We start from the raw sequence: 27,439 nt of genomic DNA, 5'->3' as shown, positions 1-27,439 counted from the left end.
TTAATTACTATTCGGTTTACTAATAAGCAATTTTTTTATACTATACATAAATTTAACTACTTGTTAAATACTTTTAATATATACATTTTGTATATTACATATTATAAATCTGTACAATATAAATTAATATACAAATCACTTTGATATTTTATATGACGTTAAAATAGTTTGTTTTTATCACATTGTGTGTTTTACATATTGTGTTTTATTATTAAGATAATAGTAAAAAGAGCTGACAAGTATAGTTTATGAATATCTTAAAGAAAATCAATCATGTTATTCTAAGCTTATGAATATAATTTATAAATAAAATTATTTATAATCTTAAATGAACGACCATTGCTTTGGACACAAACAGAGCATCCCACTGTTATTTCATATTATGATAGTGCTGAGTATATTACGACACATTTCTGTATTTGAGTTAACCGTCAATGTTACCTACTAAGTTTTCTAGATATTGTTTTCCATAATCACCTGACTACATCCTTTACTTATTACAATAATAGCATATACATTTATACTAAAACTATATGTATATATTTAATTTAATAAGTTCATGTCACACTCCGTTTATACAAACCGTTGAACACTATCAAACGATAAAGCTGGACGGCTGGTCCTAACAGTTTATAATAGACATGAAGTATTCGCCCGTACAAATGGAGTTGCAACCCGATGACGTCAAAATTATGTAACGGCATAAGTCCTTCGGCTAAACACGACTTATACATGTGGTTGCGGCTACTGCTGCTGCAGATACAGCTGATGCGGCGGCAGCGGCAGCGGCAGCGGCAGCTACAGCAGCAACTACGGATGCATTGTAGTTATATTTTAACGTAAAAAATATTTGTCATAGTACACACACAGGGTCGATGTTGTAAACAACAAACGACCTTGTGGTAATGCTGTATCTGATATTGCGCCTACCCGTTATGCACGTGTTCAGTGGTTTTTTTATCAAACACAACGACTGTCGTAATGTCTGGAATGTGTAGCGGAACCACATGGAAGGGGTATTCATCATTTACGAAACATCGACTTAAACTTAAACGAAAACGTCGGGGTGAATTGGCACGGCTGTATATAGGGTTGTGACACATCAAACGCGCGGACTCGACGCGTACTATACATACGTTCAACCGTTAGCGTGTAGGTACTCTGGAAAATGAACTTTTTTTTTTTTTGACCGACCCAAATAACATATATTATATAGTTGGGATTGTGTAACGGAACACAATATAAAATATTTTTTTTTATATCACGGCTTGATAGGGCACGTCATTGGGCTCACCTTATCATAGCATAGAGTTACGTTAGCGTGTTGTCATAAGGCTGTAATGTAATGAGCAAACTGTAGTGGTATGTTCAGGTATGACGTCATAGAGTTTACATTATAACAAAGTTTAGGTATGACGTCATAGGGCGCGTTCGCACCGGTCGGGCACAAGCGTCAATGCGCACGACACAATCACGACGTGATAGGGCATGTAGGGCTCACATTTTCATAGCACAGAGTTAGCGTTAGCGTGACGTCGTCATAGGGATTGTGTGTGTATGTGTGTGTGTGTGTGTNGATTGTGTGTGTATGTGTGTGTGTAACGGTCCAGCTGTAGTAGGTTCAGGTATGACGTCATAGCGGCTTACCCCTTTGGTCAATGATGTGACGTCGTCAACTAGGGGGATGACGTCACGAGATGCACCTGGATGCAGTCCCCACGGGCGCCGGTGCCGGGGGAGTGACGGTAGGTCAGGTGTGACGTCACCATGACGGAATGCATCTCACCTGTGCACCCATTGCACATTTTCCCGGGAACAATAGATGACGTAATTAGTCGGCACCTTTGAGAGCCCGTACCGCCGCACACCTGTACACCCATTGTTTTCCCCGAGAACAATAGATGACGTCATTTGTCGGCACCTTTGAGAGCCCGTAGCGCACCTATTGTTTTCCGAGAACAATAGCGACCCATTGTTCTAAGAACAATAGATGACGTCATTGTCGGCACCTTTGAGAGCCCGTACCCGCTATTTATATACTACTNATAATGAATATTTTGAAGATACTTGTAATTTTAATTACTTCACATTACGTCAAATCATGTACACTCTTTGGTAACGTAGATACAGAAAAGATTAAGGAGCTGCATGAAATTTTTAGTCAAAAAAATTGGATTGAGTTGACAAAAGGCTATGAATATTATAAATATAAAAATAATGATAATAAGAAGCATGACAATAAAAAGAAAAAGAAAATAATTAATCAACGCAGGCTTTTTGGACCCGATTCAAAGAAGGTAACCAGTAAAAATTTAAATAAAAAAATGAGATATGGTTCAATAATACTAAGTTCAATTTACTACGACGTTGTTGAAACATTTCGTAAACTTCAATGGGCTATTAGTTATTATGTCTCACGAAGAGATATATTGAAAAATATGGAATCTGAGAGATTAGAATATGAATTTGTGAAAGGTTTAAATTTTGATGATATAATTATTGAACAATTAAACTATTTAAATGAATCTGTTAATACTGCCATCCCATTGCTAACTTGTATGAGTAATGCACTAATTTTTTTCAATTACACAACCCCTGTTCTAACACTTCTACAAAAATTAATAGAGTGGCAATCAAGAAATGAAAATATTGAAAAAAGTGATATCATTGAAATTGCTGAAATTATGATAAAGGAACTTTTGGATTTTAATATATTTGATGAAAATTATGTCAATTTTAAAGAAAATTTTGGAAAAAAATATGTAAGTTATAGATACGATTATAACAGTGATAGTTGTGAGTTCGATTCATTTTTGAGTAATATAAATTTGAATATTCTAAACCATTTACAGAAATATTGTATAGATTTAGGCTTTGATGCTAAAGAATAATTACCATAATTTTACTCCAAAAATGAACGTATTCACTATAATACGCATGAAATTGTTTTGATTAATGCCATACAATATTTTTTATAATATTAGAATATTTTTAAAAACCTCTTATAAACTTATCATCCTGCTTTATATTTATCCCTTAGTTCTAATGCACAATTAAATGACTGTGATAATTCTCATGAATATTTTGATTTAAAAAAATCTAATTTTATTAATATTTGTTCTTTTATTGGAGCCTTTAATTGGAAATCTACTTTAGAGCCTCTTGACGCTAACTCAGCCACTAATGTCTTTTATGATGCGTTGCATAAATGTGTTCTCGATTTTGTACCCAAACGTCGCTTTAGTGTTTCGACTTACCCAGTGTGGTTTACTAAAGAGTTGAAACTTATCCTCTTTCAAAAGAAACAGGCCCATGCGTTGTATAAAGCAGATACTAATTCTTCTAACTACAAGACTTTTTCTTTTTGGCGTGCTAAATTTAAATTTGAGTCAAAAAAATCTTATCGAAAGTATGTTGAAAATGCTGAAAAATCACTTAAAAATAATCCTAGACACTTTTGGAAGTTTGTAAAAAATTATAGGACTTCTAACAGTATTCCAAAAGTATTGTCCTTTAATGGCGTAACTTCTTCAAATGAACAAGAAGTAGCTGATCTCTTTTCCTCTTATTTTTCCTCTACCTACTCTATTGATAAAATAAATCTCGATAACAAACAACTAGGTATTTTACAGTATGACTTACCAAGTTCGGTAAGTCTAAGTATTTATGATGTTCACCAGGAGCTTTGTTACTTAAAGAGGAATTGGTCTGTTGGTCCGGATGGACTATGTGGTAGTTGCTCTTCCAGTTGAGGTCATATATTGCTTTTCCTCTTTGGCTAATTTTCAGTAAATCCTTACATGAAGGCATTTATCCGTCTATTTTTAAATTAAGTTCTATAACACCAATTCCCAAAACCACTAACTCTGCTTCTGTGTCTGATTATAGACCTATTTCTGTTCAGTCTCACATTTCAAAAATTTTTGAAAAGCTCGTCCTTAATGTAATTCGTCCTTCATTAAAACATATAATTTTAGAGGAACAGCATGGCTTTAGTCCTGGGCGCTCAACTACCACTTGCAACTTGGTTTTTTGTAATTTTGTTTTAAATGCTTTTGAACAAGGCTCCCAGGTTGATGTGCTTTACACAGATTTCAAAAAGGCATTTGATTCTGTTAATCATGAAGTTCTTCTTAATATACTTAAATTAAATGGCTTTGGGGAACCTCTTTTAACATGGTTTAACTCCTATTTAAAAGAAAGATATCAATGGGTGAAATTGTTTGGGACACAATCTAAACTATTTTTAGCTTCCTCTGGGGTACCACAAGGTGGACACTTGTCTCCGTTGTTATTTTCATTATTTGTAAATAGTATAAAAAATGTATTATTAAACTGTAAATTTTTGTGCTTTGCTGACGACATGAAGTTGTTCTTGCAAGTAAGTTCTACTGATGACTGTATTATGCTACAGAATGACCTAGATAAATTTACATTATGGTGCTTAAACATAGGTTTAACCCTTAACTTTGAAAAATGTCGTGTTATGACATTCACTAGATCTCGGTCACCTATTATTTTTTCTTATAGTCTTTGCGGTGCTAATGTTGTAAGAATTAATGATTCTGTACTTGACCTTGGTTTTAAATTCAGTAAAACATTGGATCCTAAGTGTCACATAGAAATGGTATGCTGTAAAGCGTTGAAAAAGCTCGGCTTTATAATAAGATTAGCTGCTAACTTAAAACTAAATTCTTCGCTAAAAATATTATATTCTTCATTGGTTCGGCCAATTGTAGAATATGGTTCTATTGTTTGGAACCCTCATTCCTTATCTGATGCCACCCAAATTGAAAGGGTACAACGGAGATTTTTGCGGCATGCTGGATTTATATTGGGTATCCAACATGACCCTCATGATTATTCTCCAGTTGCAAACAACCTTAATTTATCGTCACTGACTGATCGTAGAGTTGCTGCAGGCATTAAATTTCTAAATGAATTGCTGAATGGAAATATTGATTCACCATATCTTCTAAATTTAATAAATTTTAAAGTTCCTCAGAGAAATTCTCGTTCCTATTTTCTTTTTTTTATCCCCATTTGTTCTACCAATTACTTACAAAATGAGCCCATTAGAAGAATTTTAAATAGTGCCAATATGGACCCACTTATGTTATCTTGTTAACCACCTTATTTTTGTATTTTTGTTATTTTTCTTATTTTTGTACCTCATAGCAGCTTGTATTTTTATATACCTATATTCGTATATTTCTGTTGAATCACTGTGAATTACTCCGTAATGTTATTTATGTTTCTGTTGAATTACTCACTTATGTTATGTATGTTTAAATTGTTATTAATCTAGATTGTAAAAAAGGGCTATGCCCGTTAAATTTATAAATAAATAAATAAAAAAAGTAAATTTATTAAATAATTTATAGTATAATACTTTCTATTTTAAAGTGTACATAGTAATAAATTTATAGTAAAATTGTAATTCATTAGTCGTAGCTTAGTCGACAATTTTAAGTATTTATTATAATATTGCATTTTATGTACAACTTCTCATTTTTCAAAAAAATCTAAACATTTTATGTTACATGGTTATTTTATTGGTTACAATAATTTTTTACAAACATTATTTAATTCATATAGCCTGATTTAAGTTGAATAATAGAAAAATTAAAGTTAATCACAAGGTATTTGTAATTATCCTCATCATCATCACCATAGACCCTTTTTCTGTTTATTGTCGTAGGCTCTACCTTATTTATTTGACGGATATTATTCTAGCTGTTGATCTGATACAAGATCATTATAGTTGACTCAACCGTAATGAGGTTGTAATGTTAATCACTTTACATGGTTTACATTAAACTGGAATGATATGAATAATAATAACAATATTTACATGGAACAATAATCATTTTGCTGACTGTAATATTCAGGATAATTCCTTATACAACCTGATGCTTATTTCGAATGTGGCTTCAATTTTTATAAGACGCAACTAATTTTTGAGATAATTACTAATTAATAATTAAATATTAATTAAAAAATTTAATTATTATTAAATATTACATTTTTATTTAACCTCATTTTATGACAAAAAAAGTTGTGAAGATTTGGGGCTTATCTGTCAAGTTTAACCTTTTTATAGACTTTTAAATTCGAGTTTGATGTACATTATTCAGCATAAACAATTTGTACTCTCCGTTGTAATTATTTTTAGGTTAATTAAATAATAATGAAATTTTTTAAACTCCCTTAATCCAGTTAGCTGTGAATTTACTAAACACTATTAAAATTAAATTACAAAAACAGCTTAAGATAATTTGAACACAAAGCAAAAAAAAATATGTCGAATACTAAAAAATTGGCATTAAATAATATTTAATATATTGTATAGTAGGTTTGTAAAAGAAATTTTTATTTTAAATTTTTTTTTATCCTATAATTCGAATTTTTACATACTTTTATAGTGGTAATCGGCGGATAGACATAGTATAGATAATGTTAGTTGAACCACAGACTATATGAAAACAGATAGTTCACTTGGCCCGATAACAAAACGGTTTTTTGATTGGAGAATTGAAATCAGTGCAACCGTATGACATACGGTTGCACTGATTTATATTGTATGAGCGCAAACATTCTTTTAATTTATTTCATTATTAAATCTGCTGTAGCATAAATATTATGAAATTCCGTATATAAACATAATTATTGACATAAATTATTTTAATACATCATTAAATTAAGGTATTAAACCCATTATACCTTATTTATGACTCAAAATTCCTAAATTAGTCATGAAAATNTATACCTTGTTTATGACTCAAAATTCCTAAATTAGTCATGAAAATTAAATAATTATCAGTTTTTATAATGTAAATTATTAACTACTTAAATTTGACTTGAGCAGTAACAATTGTTATTGTTAATGTTGTCAATGATCACATGTATCTTATTTCGTGTTATATTTGGTGCTTTCTTTCAAAATATCTCACTACCTCACCATTATGCGATGCTCAGTGAAGTTTTATCCAAGTACATATTCCTTCAAAGATAAAAGCTTTTTTTCTTATCCTAAAGAAAACGATCGTTTGAAACTATGGATGAATAATTGTCAAACTAATTATTTGGCCGAGACTTTATCCAAAAAAAAATAATCTAGTAGTTTGCGCGGATCATTTTGACGATAAAATGTTTTTGATAAAGACTACAAAAAATCGGCTGGTCATGATGCAGTACCTACAATATTTAGTGGTCAGTATTTTTAATCTTCGATGCAAAGCTGAGAAGGTATTAATTTTACTATGATGTGTGTTTCTTTAATTTATTTATTTTTTGTGTGTCTGTTACCTTGTTTTTTTCAGCTCTCACCGAACCGATTTCTTTCAACGATACGTCAAAAGATCACAAATCGTATCTAGTCGAAGACGTTACCCTCAAAAATTGAAAAATTTTCCTTCATTCCTCATAAGTGGGAGATATCTCCAAAATAATTACAATTTTAAAAATCAGTAATTTTTGACATTTTTTTCTTAACACTACCATAACTTTTTCAAAAATGAAAATTTTATATAGATATTTGATGTCTTTACCTATTATTTGGTATATTTTTTTTATAAATTTAACCCTTTACCAGCCCACAGTGGGGAATTCAAAATGACAACTTTTTCACAAAAAATTAACTTTTTCAACTTAACTTTTGAAAGTGTTCCGGAAATACTGACGCTTTTATATATATATTAAATTAAAGCTAATGTAATATACTTTATTTTGGGGAAAAAAAATTTCGGACTTTATTTTGTCTTCACGGTGAAAATGGCTACAATTTGGCCAAAAATGGCTAACAATAATAATAATAATAAAAATATAAAATTTATTATATAATTTATATTATTATTTATTATATCTAAAATAATTCAAATTTTATAAAAAATATAATACTATTAACAGTTTTACCAAAAATTACAGCTTCATATATTATAGGTAAAACTAACTAAACGTTGAAAAAAATTTATGAAATAATAAACTACACAAAATGTCAACTTTTATACAAATTAAACATAATATTCATAATGTCAGACAATATTAAAAAAAAAACATTTTTATTAAGACTAAACGTTATTTAAACAAATAAGTATGCGAACAGATATAATTAATTATCGTTCAAGTATTTAAAATATAATAGTGTCACTAATTCCAATATCATTGATAATTTTTGTAACTGATAGAGGAATTGTACAATAATATTGTAAAATATTTGCACAATAATATGAATTGTACAACAGTCTCTACTGCTTTGTCTTCTGCCCAATCAGAGAGCTTGATTTTTTTTTCTATTGTTCTCGGCTAAGTGAACTATCTGTTTTTATATAGTCTGTGGTTGAACAATAATTTGAAAAAGAAAAGGACTATAAGAAAAAAAACCATTGAGTATTATGACTAAAAATTAATAATTACAATTACCGGTGTAAATTACATGAAATTAACCCAAATGTATATTTGGATATGCCGTCTGGCCACTACCTGATATGACATTTACAGTAGACAGGGTGTTCAGTATATAGCAGTTGCTTTCGAACAACAAACAATCCATTTAGTAATAAACCATTAAGATTAATTCTAAAACTTTAAGAGATATTTATTATCATTTATTCAACCACAAAATATTATCCCTTTCACCTCTTTATCTATTTTATACTTCTTTTAATATTAATTTTTACTATGAATTTAAATTATTCATTTACTACTATTTTCAATTCTTTCCAAGTAAAATAATTTTTTTGTTTTTTAAATTTTCAAATAACCATATTTTTGACAAAAATATATGTGGAATTAGCACAATAAAATTTTTTGATTAACAAACAAAAATTTTTATAATCTAGTTGAAATTTACTGAGATATTATATTTATACAGTGAGTTCATTAGTATTTTTTAATTGAAGAATAATGAACTGCAACACTGTGACACGGCCCGCGTCGCTTCATTATACACGATGCCCCGCGACTCGTGCCACCTTTATCAGCCGTCGCCCTACTATGAGTATTTGACTGACCAACACCGCGTGTTATACGCTACGGTGCAAAGTCCAGCAAATGCCGCACGGCCGACGACGACCCGCCGCAAATGGTGCGAGAGTCTTCCTCCCGTTGTGAAAGCGACAACGTCGACAGCCGAACCGCACCCGCGCACCGTCGCCTACAACGCTGCTAACCATTTTGCCGTCCAAGGATTACGCCGAACATCGCGTCGTCGACGCCAGCGAAAGTGCCGCGATATTATGCGAAGATTATTATTACTGTGTTTATCTTTTCGGTTTGTTTTATTTTTGTTAACATAATCTGTTGTCGCTCATTTAATAAACGGCCCACGGGTCTCTACCCTCAAAACCAGTGTCGACCACATTTTTGCGACGCAAGTCGTGTCANCGTAAGTCGACACGACTGTCATGATTAATAAAATGCATTTGAATAATGTCTCAAAATACCTTTAAAAAATTTAGAAAAATGCTTTTTTAAATGAAATAGTTTTTGTTTTTACAGAAGGACTTTCCTTTAAAATAATTTTAGCTGATTACTAGAGAGAAAATAGAAATGACTCTCACGCATGTAACCATATTTTAATCCCACAAAATACTATTGTTGTGTATTGAGTAGTGATAAGCTTTACGATTATATTATAGCAGTAGTGCCGGTTTACACCCGGCCCAGATAACAAGTAACAAACGCGCGAGTACCCAATAAAAATGTAATTTTCATCAATTAAGTTTTTTCGTAAAAGTAATTGCGGTGTTGATTATATCCTTAAGTAAACCCGCAAAACATTGGTCCTTCATCCAGATTGAATGAAAAAGAATTTACTTATGTTGGGTAGTGCGTTTGTATAGTGAATGCCAACCTCGTGGCAAAGTGCGGTCTTGACTTAAAAGTATTAAGTCGAATTTGGGCTTAGAACTCGTGCGTTCAACTCTACTGTGCGTATAAAGTTCCAACTTCAATTACTTGAAAAAAAAAAGGAATAAAACAATACTAATTAAGATAAAATATTAGTACATTTATATATATGTGCATATTCTGTATACAGTTGTTTTAAGTCGATTGCCAAAAAATATTCGTGCGTAAAATCCATTTTGTACAAATACTAAAGTTGGTATCTTAATTATATTAGAGTGTAAAGAGCGATAGTGTAGAAGAAATAACAGGCAATTCCGTTTCGAGCGTATTATTAGCGTGTAATACAATGGCTGAATTAACGAGTCTTATCTCGCAGAGAGGAAAATTGAAGGTCGCGTCATACGACTGGCTACTTATATACAAGATAATGCAGCCAATATGGATCTTGATCAGATGGCACTTAGACTGGAAAATGTGGTGGAAAAATGGAACGATTTTGAGGAAGTGCAGTCGCAAGTAGAAGGATTAACGAATGATTCGGATATTACGATTAAATATAGAGAAGAGTTCGAGGATGTATACTTTTAGAACGTTGCTCGTGCTAAGAAAATTTTGGCAACAGGTGGTAGCACTTTGGACACCTCTGTGGGGGGAGATAGTCTTCCCACGGGTTGACTATGGTAGCCACTAGTAGGGCGTATTGAAACGGCGATAAAANGGACGATGGTAGCCACTAGTAGGGCCTATTGAAACGGCGATAAAATTAGCGCCACTTTCTATACCGCAGTTTTCTGGCGAGTATACCGAGTGGTCCGCGTTTGAAGGAATATTTAAAGCAATTGTGCATGAAAACACGGCCTTATCAGACGTACAGCGGTTTTTTTNAGCCTTATCAGACGTACAGCTGTTTTTTTACCTGCGATCATCTCTAACAGGAGTGGCGGCCAAGGTAATACATAGTTTGGAAACCACTGCGGCGCAATATAAAATAGCATGGAGTAGGCTAACAGAGCGCTATAACAACCGCATAGTGCTAATTCAAGTTCATGTGCGCGCCCTGTTTGATTTGGAGCCATTAAAAAGAGAATCGGGTTCTGCGTTACGTGCGTTAACTGGCACAATTGTCAATCATATATATGCGTTAGAAATATTAGGTCAAAGGCCCCAACAACGCGGAGCGATTTGAATACATTTAATTTTATCGAAGCTAGACCCAACTTCAGTGAGGAAATGGGAAGTATTTTCTGCGGAAGAAGAAGAACTAGAAGCACAGACTCNGAAGAACCAGAAGCACAGACTCTTTTAAAGTTTTTGAAATTTCGTTTTCGAATTTTAGAGGCTGTTAATATGGGAAAACAGGAAAAAGAGTTTAAACAGCCTATAGCAAGAAACAAATTTGTTAGGTCTAACGGATTTGCAGTTACGAGTGAACTATGTTTTATTTGTAAACAAGCGCATACAGTGTATAAATGTTCGACACTTTTAAGTCTAAGTGTGAGAGAGAGAATTAAAAAGATAGCTGATTTAAATCTCTGTAAAATTTGTTTACAAGTGCATGCAGGCGAACGATGTACACAACGGCGGTGTCCTAAATGTTCGCAATCGCATAATAGTTTATTACATATTCGGCGGGAAGATAAGCAAGTTAATGATGTGCCCGTATTGCGGCCATCCCCAGGTTATCAAAATAAACATAAAATGGGAAAAAATGTAAACAATAATACACCGTCAACTTCGTCTTCGTTTCATACACATACGCGTCAGGTCAATACATCGATTCTTTTATCAACGGCTACAGTAATAATTTATGATTATCAGCGGCGGCCTCTTTTGTCATTATTAGATATCGGCTCGCAACATAATTTTATGACTGAGTCGGACGCATCTGTTCAGACTTCGAACTGTTCGACGCATCTGCGATAACAGACACAGGGGTGAGTTTAAACGAGGTACTACTGAAAGGTCCTTGCATTCAGGAAGTGTTAGTTACTATAATGGCGAAATTCCGTACTCATAGATATGTCCTGACGGCGGACATAAAAAAATGTACCGGCAAGTGTGGGTATCGGAATCGCAGCGTAATTATCAGAGAATATTATGGAGAGAAGATCCAAGCCAGCCTATTAATATTCTTTGCCTCAAGACTATTACCTATGGAGTGATAACCTCTTCGTACTTAGCGGTGGCGTGTTTGAAGAAGCTGGCCGCCGAAGAGAAGAAACAATATCCTGAAGCCTGTCAATCGATATGTCAAGATTTTTATGTTGATGATTTTTTGGGAGGAGCGAACACGAAGAAAAAAGTATATCAACTGCGCGACGATCTAATTACCGTTTTGGGTAAAGCGGGTTTTGAAATGAGTAAGTGGGCTAGCAACCGCCCTGAAGCAATACCTCGCGGTAGTTCCAGGGCGGTCCACATCATGCCGGATTGTGAATAAAAAAAAAAAAAAAAAAAAGTGGGCTAGCAACGAACCTAGTATATTACAGACTAGTTTATAGCATTCTAGAAATCAACATGATAGTACTACAGTACCAGAAAATATAGAAACCAAAGTATTAGGTATGTACTGGAACAAAAACAATGATTCATATCAGTACATGGTAAAAGAATACAATAAAGATGTTTTAATTACAAAGCGTTCTATTCTGGCTGAAATAGTGGCAATTTTCGATACGTTGGGACTAATAAATCCAGTAATCATTAGATTTAAAATTTTAATTCAAAAGTTATGGCAATTAAAAATCGGATGAGATAATAAGGTACTCAAAAATATAGAACGCGAGTGGAAAGAAAACCGTGCAAAATTATGTGTAATAAACACATTAGTAATACCAAGGCGAGTAGTTGGTGACGGCAGTAAAAGCGAGATTGAGGTACACGGGTTCGTGGATGCGTCACTTACGGCGTACGGTGCATGCTTGTACTTACGGGTAGTAAAAAACGATGGTCAGTGTTTTGTAAATTTAATTTGTTTCAAGTCTCGCGTCGCCCCACTCAAAACTGTGTCACTGCCGCGACTCGAACTAATAATGTGGTGCAGGGTTAGTTTGGTTAGTTAAGAAAAGTTCTGAGTGGCCCTGTTCAACTATTGACTTAGATAGTCTAATAGAAATATCGACTGAAGAGCGCGCAACAATGCAAGTGTTGGTGTCGGCGATTAGTCTTGACTTGTCAATTTTAAATAATTATTCGTCACTAACAAAATTGCAACGCATTTTAGCATATTGTTATCGGTTTGTGAATAAAACCCGACCTGTGCAGGCGGATGAAATTGATAAGGCGACTACATGCATAATAAAAGTTATTCAAAAGTGTTACTTTGGTGAAAAAAATTTATCATTGACACGGCCCGTAATAGCGCACTATTCAGTTACCGTGAATTAGCACGTTATCCGGTCGTGATTATCAGCTGTCCACCGTCGCACTCATTATTGTTACGGAAGACATTCAGATGGACATAGAGGACCCGGTAGAGGGAGAGGTAGTGCCATCTCCCGACCATCTCAGTGAGGACATCGAGACCTTCCTCAATCCAATACCACCATCTGCTCCCTAGATCTCCTTGCTCTTTCCTTCCCAATCCTATCTCCTCCTGGGAGTGTCACCCGCTATCCTTAGAGGAAGGCGATAGTGAACACCTCAGAAAGCCCGTTTTCCCGAAAGGGACTTAGCGATGCTATAAAGGAGAGGATATAGAGGGAGAGAAAAGAATTGTATCGACTGAGATTTAGTTCACCGGTTGCACAGCTTAGTGAGGGAGAGTTGACACGGCCCGTAATAGCGCACTATTCAGTTACCGTGAATTAGCACGTTATCCGGTCGTGATTATCAGCTGTCCACCGTCGCACTCAGTATTGTTACGGAAGACATTCAGATGGACATAGAGGACCCGGTAGAGGGAGAGGTAGTGCCATCTCCCGACCATCTCAGTGAGGACATCGAGACCTTCCTCAATCCAATACCACCATCTGCTCCCTAGATCTCCTTGCTCTTTCCTTCCCAATCCTATCTCCTCCTGGGAGTGTCACCCGCTATCCTTAGAGGAAGGCGATAGTGAACACCTCAGAAAGCCCGTTTTCCCGAAAGGGACTTAGCGATGCTATAAAGGAGAGGATATAGAGGGAGAGAAAAGAATTGTATCGACTGAGATTTAGTTCACCGGTTGCACAGCTTAGTGAGGGAGAGTTGACACGGCCCGTAATAGCGCACTATTCAGTTACCGTGAATTAGCACGTTATCCGGTCGTAATTATCAGCTGTCCACCGTCGCACTCATTAGTGTTGACGATAACACAAGTTTGTCTTATCCGGCGGTCGGTAGATATGACAGGTCAGGGGGTGCAGCACCGCGAGACACGTCGGCGACTAGGTAAACCTAATTCACCTGTGACTTACATCCGCCGCACGTGTCGTTGAAAGATAGTAATATTGATTTTCATATCGGGCTTTAATATTGTCTTTATTTACTTAATATACTTTTAATTATCTTACTTTTATTGTTATAGTTAAAAGTCTAATAAATTGAATCCACAATTACTTTAATCATAACGTCGTTACAATTTATTTTATAAAAACACCTTTATAGCGTGTCATCATAAAAAAATAGTAGTCGCAAGTGTTAAAAGAAAAGGAATAAAATTGTCATAATTAATAGTAGTAGTATGAGCTAATGTTAAATATATAATTGGCGATGGTTTATCGTGAATAAGAGTGATAGGGAATGGCGATAAGATAAAATTAATGAGCTAGTTAAATTTGTTTAGCTACAGGTAAAAATAAAAATATGCGGTGAATGATCATAGATTTTTTTGTTAAAATGATATGACTGCATATGGTTTGTCGTAAGATGTAAAGTGAAGGAAAATTACACACGGATGACACTAACTCAAATAATATTAATTCTACTATAAAATGTGCAGTTGTTCTGGAAGAGGATTTTATGACTCTTGATATTTTTATCGATTGTAGTATATGTAGAAAACGATGTGTGTTTGCGTAAAATGCAACTGTCCGATTGTTGGGCACCAAGCTTTAATAGCTGAATTATTTTTTATATGAATGATAAATACAATTAAAACATTTATGTTACACACATACAATAGCGATGATGAAATAGTTGTTAACAATAATTTTTTTTTAATTATATACGTTTAGAAGTTAATTCTATTATTCCCACGATAAAAATTATTCATAACTTATTTTAAATCTATCTTTAATTTTTTATGACATGCTTAGAAATATAATTTCTTACCTTGTGTCCAGCAAAGCTTGATCGTTTGTTGTACAAAAAAAAATATAATAAGAGCACTGACTTTAATCTACTTATTTATTTTATAATCTTATAAAAATTGATAAATTTGAAATATTATTTCAATTAGCTTCCTTTCTATACTTTGTATCTGAATATATATATTCTTTTATACTTCAAAATAAAAATTTATAGAACCAAATAGGTTATGAGAACCAATACCTAGTGACATGCCGTAAATTATTGTTTTACAAATAATTTCAACTGCTTGATGTTCTAGGATAATGATTTCAACAAACCATCAGTATATTGTGCAATGAATCAAACACTTATCTATATAATTTAAGATACAATCTACGATCTCCTTAGTGACATGTCATAAACTATTGATTTACCAACATTTTTAATCACTTGAAGTGCTTAGGTAGATTTTTTAAATGCACTTATTAAATAAACAATCCAATTAAAGAATTAAAAAAAATTCTTAAATGGTACAGCTCACAAAATACAAAATAAAAAAAATTAATTGTCTTAATAATTTATAAATATTTAAAACTAAAAATAAAAGAATAAAAAAACCCAGCACAATGGGGTGGCGTATCGAAGCTAGATAAAAGAGTTCGATAAAAAACACCAGGTGTGAAAAAGTTTCTAAGTTCGAAAGAGCACAATTGCTCTTTATAATTTTAAAAATAGTATTTTTAAATACATTTAATAAAAAGTAACTGAGTAGTATTTTAAATACAACTATTTAGTATTTAATACTGTTTAATATTTAGTACTATTAATATACTTTTTTTTTTTTTAATTTGCTAATCGTAACACAGCAAGCAAATTAAACCCAGTCAAAATGAAAATTGAGAATAATTCTCTGCTATTTTATATGTTACATTATAGTATAACACAATTATTGTGCTTATCTAAATGCTATTATGTATACATCTATTTTTAATACATATGTTGAACCTACAATAGCCTATTGCAGGTTCAAATGATTTACTCTATTGTCAATAAGACATACTTTACAGGTTTTTACACGTGTACTAATATTTATTTTTTTCACTGATTAGTCTCCAATAATTAATTTTATTTACCTCTAACAAAAAATATCGAAAATAATAAATGANATTTTTACAACTATCCATAAATAACATCAACAACACTTTGAATTAGTAAACTACAATTAAATTGACACAAACACTTTGGCACCCAGCGATGACTATAGGTTACATAATGCAATAAATTACATGCTAATTACCCGAAACTATTATCACAATAAGATTGTATTACAACTCAATTTTACATTATAATAGATGAAATCTATTCATCTTGCAACGTGCTTTCTCGCTAGGGTCCTAAAAGTTGGCTAAGCTATACCTAAACGGGGCAACGCTAGTCCTGTATAATTTATATCCCACTAAAAGGGCAGTTCGCGATTTGGTAACCAAATAAATATGGACTCTCAACTAACAACGATAACAAGCATTTATTTCTATTTAATATTATTTAAATATAACCTAACTGGATCTCTAGAGATATTTGTAGTGTCCAAATTAGGTGAGAGACGGCAGCGAGTGTACACAACCCGAAATAATAATAAGTAAACAATAATAGTATTTAATTTAATAACCACAATAATACTGTCCCGGTTACGTTATCAAATAAATAAAGGTAAGTTGCGGCAAGCGTGGTAAAATGTCGATTGTCTTCGTTATATTTTTAATGAATTTAAGAAAAGTGTGTAATTTGTTTATTTACAACAGCGCGCACATACTCATAGATCAGTCGTAGAGTCGTTAGTGCTAATCAGGTACTATTAAAGTTGTTATTAGTTAATGTTGGTAACTGAATTCGATACTTTTTTTTAACCATACTAATGATCCATACTAAATAAGAATTTTAATTCGTCCTAAAACTAGATTCGACACTAATACAGAACTTCTTGGACACATTCCTAATGAGACGACTTACAATTGTGATTTTAATTACTGTTAAATTTAAATCTAAACGGGTTTCCTATTTTCCTGGCATCTTTTCATAGTTACAACTAAAGTAGAAGAAACATAAGGGGTGTTATTATTTTTTCACGCCAAAATACTTTTTTTATAAAAACACATATATATCTTACATTTTTTTTTAGCCTCTAGCCTCTAGTTATGTCATTACATCTAAATGTACTAGATTTTTAAATTCATCATATCTCATTTGCTTTTTTACACACAAAAAAATATTGATTACATAAATTATAATGTACGAGAAATTTAGTGTTTTTAATAAAAATAAAACGCAGTTATTATTCTAAATATTATTTGACTATGTGAAATAAAAATCAAAAAATTCTGTTTTTAGATTAAAGATACCACTAAAATTATCACAATTCAATAGCCTTGTAAAATAATTGTGAATGTATCAATTTATTTAAGATACATATAACAAATGACTTTTTTATAGCAAATGTTAAAACTCGTACATGCGACATTTCTTTTTGAAAATGTTAGCACAGTACAGCCAGTTTTTTTTTTACATTTGCAAATTTATAGCGCGTACTAGTGACATAACTGTCTCGATACATCAAACTATGTACAGCCCGCTATTTTAATATTATAAGTTTAAAGTCATCGTTTGTTTTGAAAGTGTAATATAAATTAAAACAAACTTTCATATATCAATATGACTTTTTATAGGCAGTTCTCAAAATCAAATTCATATGTATATATATATATAGGTTATGATAAAAAAAGAGGTATCATTAACTAAAGAACTAACTTTTTTGTTTAAATTTCATGTAGTCAAATAATATTTTCAATCAATTAATTTACATCACTTTTTTTATCTAAGATATAAAATCTCGTATATTACAATGTATGTATTCAACATTTTTTTGTTGGATAGAAAGTCTAATGTAGTCTAAACTGTAGTGATGTGTATCCAAAAAATTTAATACACACAGTTGTATAGGCGCAACTAGTAGCTATTAGATATTAACCTCACAACAAATGTAGGATATATATGTGTTATTATATAAAAATATTCTTTAGGATGAGAAAATAATAATACCGACTGAAATTTTATTGTAGATGTGCCCATAGAAAAGTGCAAGCGAATTGGTAAACCACATTAGATTTATATTTAACAGCGATATAAACCACTATTATAATACGTTTCAATACGAATTGCATCACCGTTTAAAATTTAACGTACATTCCATGAAACATTGAATAATAGCTAATATAATTATTAATTTGTATGAACGAGAAGAAAAACTAATCTCATTAAAAAGTATAAAGTAACTCAAATTTACTATAAAGTATCAATATGATTTGTTTTTATATTAATTGTATTTTGAATAAACAAGAATACTAGTAAGTAGTTAATTAAAAATTGGTGTTCTCATTTGAAAAAACAATGTTGACATACATACAAGGCATTCGAAATGAACTTAAAAATTATTATATAGCTAATAATTCTTGAATTTAAGTATAAAATTATTAAAAAACAGCTTGGATAATTTTATCAGGCAAATTAAATTATTAAATCCAGCCTTCATTGGATATATTTCTTACAACTTTTCTGAATTACATTCAATTAAGTTAAGAATATATTAATTAGTTTATTATAATAAAAAAACAAAATGATAAATTTATCATTATTAAATGTATACAGAAAAAATATTCAGCTATAGATTATTAAAGAAATATATGTATATAATAAAAGCTAAAAGTTGACTCTCAATATTTTTTCCAAGAGAAATAATATGGCCAACATTAATTTTGTGAGATAAATTTATCGATTTTACAAATCATTCTTGGAAGGAAAATAGTAAGCCATTACATAAAGTACCAATTATCTTATGAAAAATTTTCACAAACAATAAGAAATTTTTTTACTAAAATTTTTTCTTAAATTCTACTCTACAAAATAGCTATCTTAGATTTTTTTTTTACATTTTATTTAAAATTAAAAAATAATTAATATTTTTAATAAAATGTAAAATAATTAATTATTGAGATATAGCTATAGACCTAACATATAACTATTATTTAAAAAAAAAATCGACTAAAAATATTAACTGGATCAAAAGTTATTTAAGTTATCAGTGAGTGGTGGGCCACCCTATCGTACTGCATTTTATAACCATTGAAAATTGTATTGAATTTTATTAAAATAAATTGTATCAACATATATGACTTAACGTGCATTCCATCAAACATTATAATTAATTAATCCATATAAACGAGAAAAAAGATAATTAATTTTACTAAAAAGTATAAAATAACTCAAATTTACTAAGAAAATGTCTGTTTTTTTTAAAGTTATTTGTTTCTATGACAACTGTAACTTTGAATAATCAAGAATACTTTACTATTTTTACATTAACAATTAGCCAGTATTTATGTTATAAAAACATTTTTTTCGTGAGAAATTGTTATAATACATACACCACTCATTATTCAGTAGTATATATGTTAATATCTATTAGTCATCAAATTAAAAATATCATTCATGTTACTTTAAGCTATTCCAAGAAATATGTCTAAAAATACATTGATATAAATCTACTGTAATAATTATAAGAAATTCTTTAGTTGTGACAAATTATCTATTTTAAGTAAAATAATATGTAATAAATAATACAAATTGAGTAATAAACAGATAATAGTAAAAGGTCGTGACACTTCTTGCATAGATAGATGAATTAAATTTAATATAAAAGGGCATAAACACTGTCAATCTCACTCACTACCACTTCACCTTATGAACTTTTAACGAATGCAAGAAGTGGCTTGACAAAATACGATTTTACATAGAAAATTGAAGTATATTCATTTTTTCAACATTAGTCCTGAAATCATTAAGGTAAATTCATATTCAAAGTAAATATAATGAGTACATAAATTAAGTAGGAAACCAGAAAAAGTAAAGTGATCTCTAGAATAAAATATTGTCTAAATAAATAAAGAGAATCAATAACGTTTGTACGAAGTTAGCCAGCCTAGTCTAATCTTTGAGTGGGTTAACTGTGTAGTCAATACTAATAAAGACTCTCTTGCGAAGATAGAGAACCCACTTGTGGTTCCTATACTACTCGAGGTTTTTATTGACTCGACTCACAGTCAGCACAAGCCTAGATAACTACTGGTACGAGTGGCGTTGTTGATGATCTATGTGTGATAATTAATCACAATAATTTCTATTTAAAATTATTATTATATTAATAAATTTTCAAACATCACTTTGTTTTTCTATATTTTACATCTTCTCATATACCCTCGTACTCATATCCCGAGAGAAAATTATATTATATCATTTTCTTTATTAAATAAATATTATAGTAACTCAATTATTCTCATGCTCATATAATACCAACAAATATAAATAATTTTAATAAATTATCCTTTTAATTACTAAATAAATATCTTCTTAATAATTTTCTCCTTTTATTTTGAGTTACTATAAAATAGTATGGCTAAAGTAAATTTGAGAGATAATTTATCAATTTCAAAACACATTTTTGGAAGAAAAAAAGTAAGCCAATACAGAAATTACCAATTATAATATAAAAAAATTTACATCAATTGGATAAAAACAATAGTGGTCTATAAATTATACCTTTTGCTTCATTGACATCTCTATCAACTTTATTTTCTATTTCTCTTTTAAGTACAATACAAATACTCTTGAAACATTATTTAATGGCTTCACAGTTTTTACATTTACAATTCCATCTACTATTTCTAATTAGCCCAAAGTTTTTGTTTTTATATCCAAGTTTTTTTCCAATTCAACTAATTGACAATTCACGGGGGAAGAGAAAAATTAACACATACACATTTAATCATGTTAAAAAAACTTAGTTTCCTAAAAATGTTTAATATTTTAATAAAACAAACATATTTTATTAATATTGGTTTTACTTTAATATTTTTTCATATATCTGCAACCAAATGATTTATTATATGAACATACAATGAGTAAAAATCGCTTTTGAAAATTTAATTCTAATTTTTGATAGACTCCATTAAATTTCCAGACATGATGTAAGCATAAACATAAGATTGTGAAATTATTTAAGCTTCAGTATTTTATTTACATGTTTTAAAATAATATAAAACATTTGTTCTTCTTCATAACATCTAAAAATAAAGCAAAAATTTTGTAGTAATATTAGTGTTTATTAATTTTATATTTTTTTATTAATGCTCATTTTTAAATTTATTATCTTACTTCATCAAACTTTATACTAAAAGTCTGTTTATTAATGTCTTCTATAATTGAATCTCTTACGCCATTTGCACATACTTCAATTATTTCATTTTAAATATGATGACTAGTGTAATTTGTTTCTTTGTTGAATATTTCAGAAAACTTAGGTTTATGCTTGGAAAATAAAACACAAGTTTTGTTGAAATTTCCCAAGAAAAATTATTTATTAAGAAATTAATAATTATAACTTCTCAGTTTTAATTACTTATTATTAGGTTATTAGATTACTTAAATTAGTTCCCTACGTTGATTTAATGATGAATTATTTTTATTGTGTCAGGCCATTCTTTGGATACTCAATACATTGTTATGTTAATTAGACTTTTCAAATATTACCTATTAGCAGTAACTTCTATTTTAAATTGAGTTATTAGCTGGGTATGAACAGTGTCAGTTTTTTAATAGTTATTTATGAGATTTTGTACTAGATGAGCATCATGCTTTGTAAGTTTTCCATTTTTAAGATCTCTAGATCCACATAACTAATAAATATAAAAAACAAATAATTAAAGTTAATTTTAACTATTAATAATAGGCTTAATAGCAATTAAATTATGTATTTAATGTACAATATAAATACTATGCTGTTAGTTTTATACATGATTTACATCTAATATGGATCGTTTTGGACCAGACTGTAAATCACCTAAATCAAATTTCAAGTTGCCTGTAGATGATGTTATATGGTTTTTAATCATTTCTTACTTGATTAGAGTCACAGCTGTTTCAGGATTTTTTGGATTAAAGATAACAAATAATTTTGAATTCGTTATTTTATTTACAAATTATTATAAAAGTAAAAAAAAATAACAGTTCTGCTACAATACAGATTTATTTCTCCATGTAGAAAAAGTGCAAATTAACTATGATAACGAGCAGATAGATTTCACAGCTAAATATATAATTTGTTGAAATAGTGTATATGATATTAAAGTCAATATATTGCACAGGCCAAATAATGTTAACATTAGCATTATCTATGTTACATCTAACACAGATTATATAAATGATATACTATTAATATTTTAAAGAGTATAGATGCTGATATTTTGAAATGGTAAATCCGTTTGACAATGATATAACAATACAATTATATTTGACTACTTATGCTAGTAGACGAATATTCGGCATTCGCTCAATGTGCAGCAATTAGACAAATAATTGGAACCAGACTTAACATATATTTTTTTTAAATAAAATATGTTTTTTAGTAAACATATAAAATGATGTCTAAAAAGGCATTTAAACGCGCGCGTACTCATTTTTTAAAAATACAGGCATTAATCACTCTATTTTAAACACCCCCGCATTTAAATTGAACAAGTTTACCAAAATATTTGAAGAAGAACAAAAGAAAATTGATGGCCTAGTATTAATACTATAGTAATTTCAGAGATAAGATGGGGAAGTCATAAACGTGCATAGACTCGGTGTACATTAACTTGTCAGAAATTAATAACTCATTACAGTGAATTGCTGATAGAGAACTTCTCTATATAAAATTTAAATTTATTTTAGAAGCACTAGAATTACTTTTTCAAATGGTGAATTTTAAATATAGTTTTCATTAGTTTTATTAAACAATATACTTGGAAAAGATAATATTTTATCAAATTATTTACAAAATTCTAAAATTGATTTAATAACTGCACATGATATGGTTTCAACGTGTTTTTTAGATATTCCATCTTTAAGAAATGAGGAACATTTTTTAAAAATAAATTTTAGTGCAAATGAATTGTGTGAACATTTTGGAGGCAAAAATGACTTTGAGCAAGAACGTATTAAATTTGGATATATTGAGCATTGAGCACAATATAGGACAAAAAATTAACTTTAATAATGTTATGAATACATTTACTTTACTACTGGAAAAGCGCAACAAAATTATGTACAGTTCTATGCTTTTACAATATTTAATTTCTCCTACTTTTATTTTTGTATATTATGATAAAAATAAAACTTAATTCAGGTATGAATTACTTTTGCATTGAATTAGAATTTAAAATAATTTCCTATTGTGGAAATGTAAGCAGTCACTGAAAACTAAAATTAAATAAATTTGGTGTAACTATAAATTTAAAACTAAAATAAGTAATTATTATTTGATAATCTACTTAAAATTAATATAATATTTCTAGTAATTTTAGCTTCGATGCGAAACTGAGAAGGTATTAATTTTACTATGATGTGTTTTTTTTATGTCTTTTGCCACTTTTTCTCAGCTCTAACTGGACCGACTTCTTTCAAAAATACGTCAAAAGATCACAAATCGTATCTAGTTGAAGACATTACCCTTAAAAATTGAAAAAAATTCCCTCGTTCCCCGCAAATGGGGGAAATATCCAAAAAAATTACAAATTTAAAAATCGCTAATTTTCGAAATTTTTTCACNAAATGGGGGAAATTTCCATAAAAATTACAAATTTAAAAATCGTTAAATTTGTCATTTTTTTCACTTTTTTTTCTTCAAACTTCCATAACTTTGTCAAAAATCAACAAATCAACATAATTTATTTGTGTACTAAAACTTTAGACATTTTCCTTTCATTTGATATCATTTTTTTGAAAATCTATCACTTAACCTGCTCATTAAGGAGGATTTAAAATAGAAACTTTTTTACAAATATTAACTTTTTCAACTTAATTTTTGAAAATGTTCCGGAAATACTGCGTCCTTCAAACATATATCAAATTAAAGCTTTTTACATGTACTATAAAATAAAAAAAAACAATTTGTCCTGACGACCTATCTTCTATGCACAAATGGCTATCGTATCCAAAAATATGCTATTTTAACAAATTTTTTTTAAATTAAACACTAACTACAGATTTTCATCGAAGCGTTTTTTATGATAGTGATTTTAATCACTGTCAGATATCATCTATACTGGACCCAACTATGCCACGACCCCACTATGCTGGGTTTTTATTTATTTATAAATAAATAAATTTAATGATGGTATTTATTTATAAATAAATAAATACTATCAAATACCAAACAATTTTTTTTAATTGAATATATTTTAAATGCAACAAATAAAAATAACATTATTACTTTATACCTAACCTAAAGTTAGTTTTTAATTTTATTTAATAATTATTAGTTATAACTTATGCCATTTAGTTATATTGAGTGCTGGTATAAAGGTGTGATATAAATGAGGTAATTTACGAGAGCAGTGAAGACTAAGTAATACATAGTTAGTTAAAGCTTCTACACAGTGGCAGGGTCGTTTCTAGCCTTCCCAATATGATCGGATGTTAGTTTGAAAATATGATAATGATGAGTTTAATAGTATTTCTTTACCTATACATAAGATATATGTAAGTTATTTTTTAAATTTAATTGCAACCTCAAATATTGAAACATTTGATAATAGCCTAAATTATTCAAGTTTTATAATCTTATATAAATCAACTCATTTTAATTCACAAAATTTTTTAGTTTAACCATTTTTGAACTTGTTACAAAAGTTATAAAATTAAAAATTGGGTATTAAAAAAATGTTCGGTCATTTTTTATTAATTATATGACTCATATTTCAATTTTCATCAAAATTAACCTATGAAATTAAAGATGAGTATTACAGAAATATGATCTACCAATAAATATTAAAAATCTTCACTACCCTAAAATCTTAATTTCTCAACCAACTATTTATAAATGTATAAGTAAAATTTTTATTAATGATTTCATCAAAGAGTTGGGTTGGGTTACCTATAAAGTTTTTTTGTGATATAATGTTAATTATAAACTACTAATTGTAATAATATAGTATTAGATTTTTTTATCTTGAATAAATAAACAAAACTGAAATATTATATTGAATATAAAATATTAGTTGAATTTCATTATCAGACTCATTACAATTATTGTCGTTAGCTCCATTTACAGGTTTTAAACAGTCTTATTCCATAAACGGATCGAAATGTTGTCATCATGAATATTATTATGTTTATAAGTCATAGTACGCACTTAATCAGATTATAATTACATTATTTTAAAGTAATTACGTAAGTAAAAAACAAACAATTAAATATTAAAATCAAATATTAATATTAATTTAACAAAACAATCTTAATTTGTAAGATCACTTCAAAAATGGTATTTGTAAATAAAAAATTTATAAAACTCTGAATTCATTTAAATATTAACATCAATGCAATTTAAAAGTATATTAAAAAAAAAATTGTAAATAAACTGTTTTATACCCATTTAATTAAACCATTGTTTATTATCGTGATATGAAACGGCGTGTCAGCTATGCAATTTAGCTACATGAATGTCTTAATTTCAATAATTTGTCAATTATTTCTTATAAACTGTAGTATTACATTTTAATACATGTAATAATTAATATTTATATTTAATAAAATATATCACCAAATCAGTGTTCCCCCGTGGATAAGATGAATAATAAAATAATACCCTTACACAAGATTTAACCACCCTCTTACGCATTCCATAAAACGCCCACGTAAAAGATTCTATCACATTAACTAATCAAATGCAGCAAAAGATATTTCAAGAATCTCACCAGAGATCGCTAAACCAGTTTTTGCAGGCTATAAAAAGGCTATTTTCACCCAAATTCAGGTGATTCTCTTACGGTGGTTCTTTTACGAGGCGCTTCTCCTACGGTGGTTCTTTTACTGTGTGATTCTTTTGCGGTTTCTGAACATCCCTCTAGCGGACACTGGGACGCCTTTGCCATTCTATTTCTGCATCTCTACGGCTCTCTGGAATACTCAACCAAGATACAAAAAGTGAATGTGCGTGAGTTTATGTTTCATTATAGTTACAATTCTATATCAAATCTGCACTATTTTTACAATCTTTTGTAATTATTGAAAATATTATACATCTTATTTTCGGTCGAATACTTTTGGTGATATAAATATTCTAACACATATAAAATATTGGTGTTTATTTATTTCTTTTTATCTACATTTATATATATATATAAGCATACTAAAAGGTTACATTGTGTTAGATTGCATAGTGTTCTATTACTTATTGAAGCGCCACATCTTGGCTGGACATAGTACTAGCACAATAATATCATAGTTAATACTCCAACTAATTATAAGCATTCTAAAAAGTGTCTCTCCATTTATCGACCAGCCAGTCTGATCTCTGCCACAGTTCGGGCAATCGGAGTGTAGGACACTAACATAACTTATCGTGCATAAATCTATAGTACAGTCGCATCTAACCTAGGTCGTCCTACAGGTGATTGAAAAGAAGTAGGCCACATATCATAAGGTTCTTTGCATAAAGACAAAGATATTATTTGAGATCTCGCGTTGGTATATCCAGCTACGAAATACAAATAAATCAGAGTCGAAATATTATACTAATCAACTAAACAACTAAAAAGTGTCTCTCCACTTATCGACTAGCTAGTCTGATCTCAGCCACAATGCGGGCAATCGGAGTGTAGGCACTACCATAATCTATTGTGCAAAGAACCGAAATTGAGCTCGCATCTACCCTAGATCACTCTTTGGACGACTGAAAAGACGTAGGCCACTNAAATCGGAGTGTAGGCACTACCATAATCTATTGTGCAAAGAACCGAAATTGAGCTCGCATCTACCCTAGATCACTATTTGGACGACTGAAAAGACGTAGGCCATTTGGAAATAGTAGACAGTTATGTTGTTTAGAATTTCTTTATTTGTTTTATAAATTATTAAATAATAAATATATTAATATACAAATTTTTTTTATATAGATGCATGTCTTTATCTATCATTTGGTTTTTTATTATAAATCTAACCTTTTACCGCCCACAAGAGGGATTCAAAATATTAATTTTTTTTTTTAGTTAAAGTTAATCATTAAAATTAATTCAGTTCTGGATATTTTAATTGTAGAATCTTTTTAAATACCAAAAATTACTTAGAAATGATTACTATGATTTCTATTTAAGTGCTCTATTACGATAAAAATGCAAAAAAATAATGAGTTTTTCTGATAAATGTACTGTAAATATTAATTATAAAATTTCCTGACTGTATATTAATTTTAAAAATAACATTGTTTTAATTCTCATAAAATTTTCTATTT

At 29.9% G+C, this 27,439-nt stretch overlaps 1 protein-coding gene and 1 long non-coding RNA gene across 6 annotated transcripts in view; one reads left to right on the top strand and one right to left on the bottom strand.

Moving 5' to 3' along the window:
- LOC126908685 (uncharacterized protein MCAP_0864-like) overlaps positions 1 to 27,439 on the top strand; it is a 244,180-nt gene that overhangs the window by 102,309 nt on the left and 114,432 nt on the right. The gene's annotated exons all lie outside the window — the stretch shown is intronic.
- LOC126908712 (uncharacterized) lies at positions 20,649 to 22,224 on the bottom strand. The gene is made up of 6 exons (XR_007704820.1): positions 22,069 to 22,224; positions 21,933 to 22,009; positions 21,700 to 21,845; positions 21,325 to 21,477; positions 21,015 to 21,233; positions 20,649 to 20,958 (listed from the first exon to the last, which is right to left on the bottom strand). It is a non-coding gene; the product is annotated as an uncharacterized LOC126908712 (long non-coding RNA).

This window comes from Daktulosphaira vitifoliae, unplaced genomic scaffold (genome assembly GCF_025091365.1).
Source record: "Daktulosphaira vitifoliae isolate Bord-2020 unplaced genomic scaffold, ASM2509136v1 Scaffold_5, whole genome shotgun sequence".
Classification (NCBI taxonomy): domain Eukaryota; kingdom Metazoa; phylum Arthropoda; class Insecta; order Hemiptera; family Phylloxeridae; genus Daktulosphaira; species Daktulosphaira vitifoliae.
This window is presented reverse-complemented; position numbering and strand designations above follow the sequence as displayed.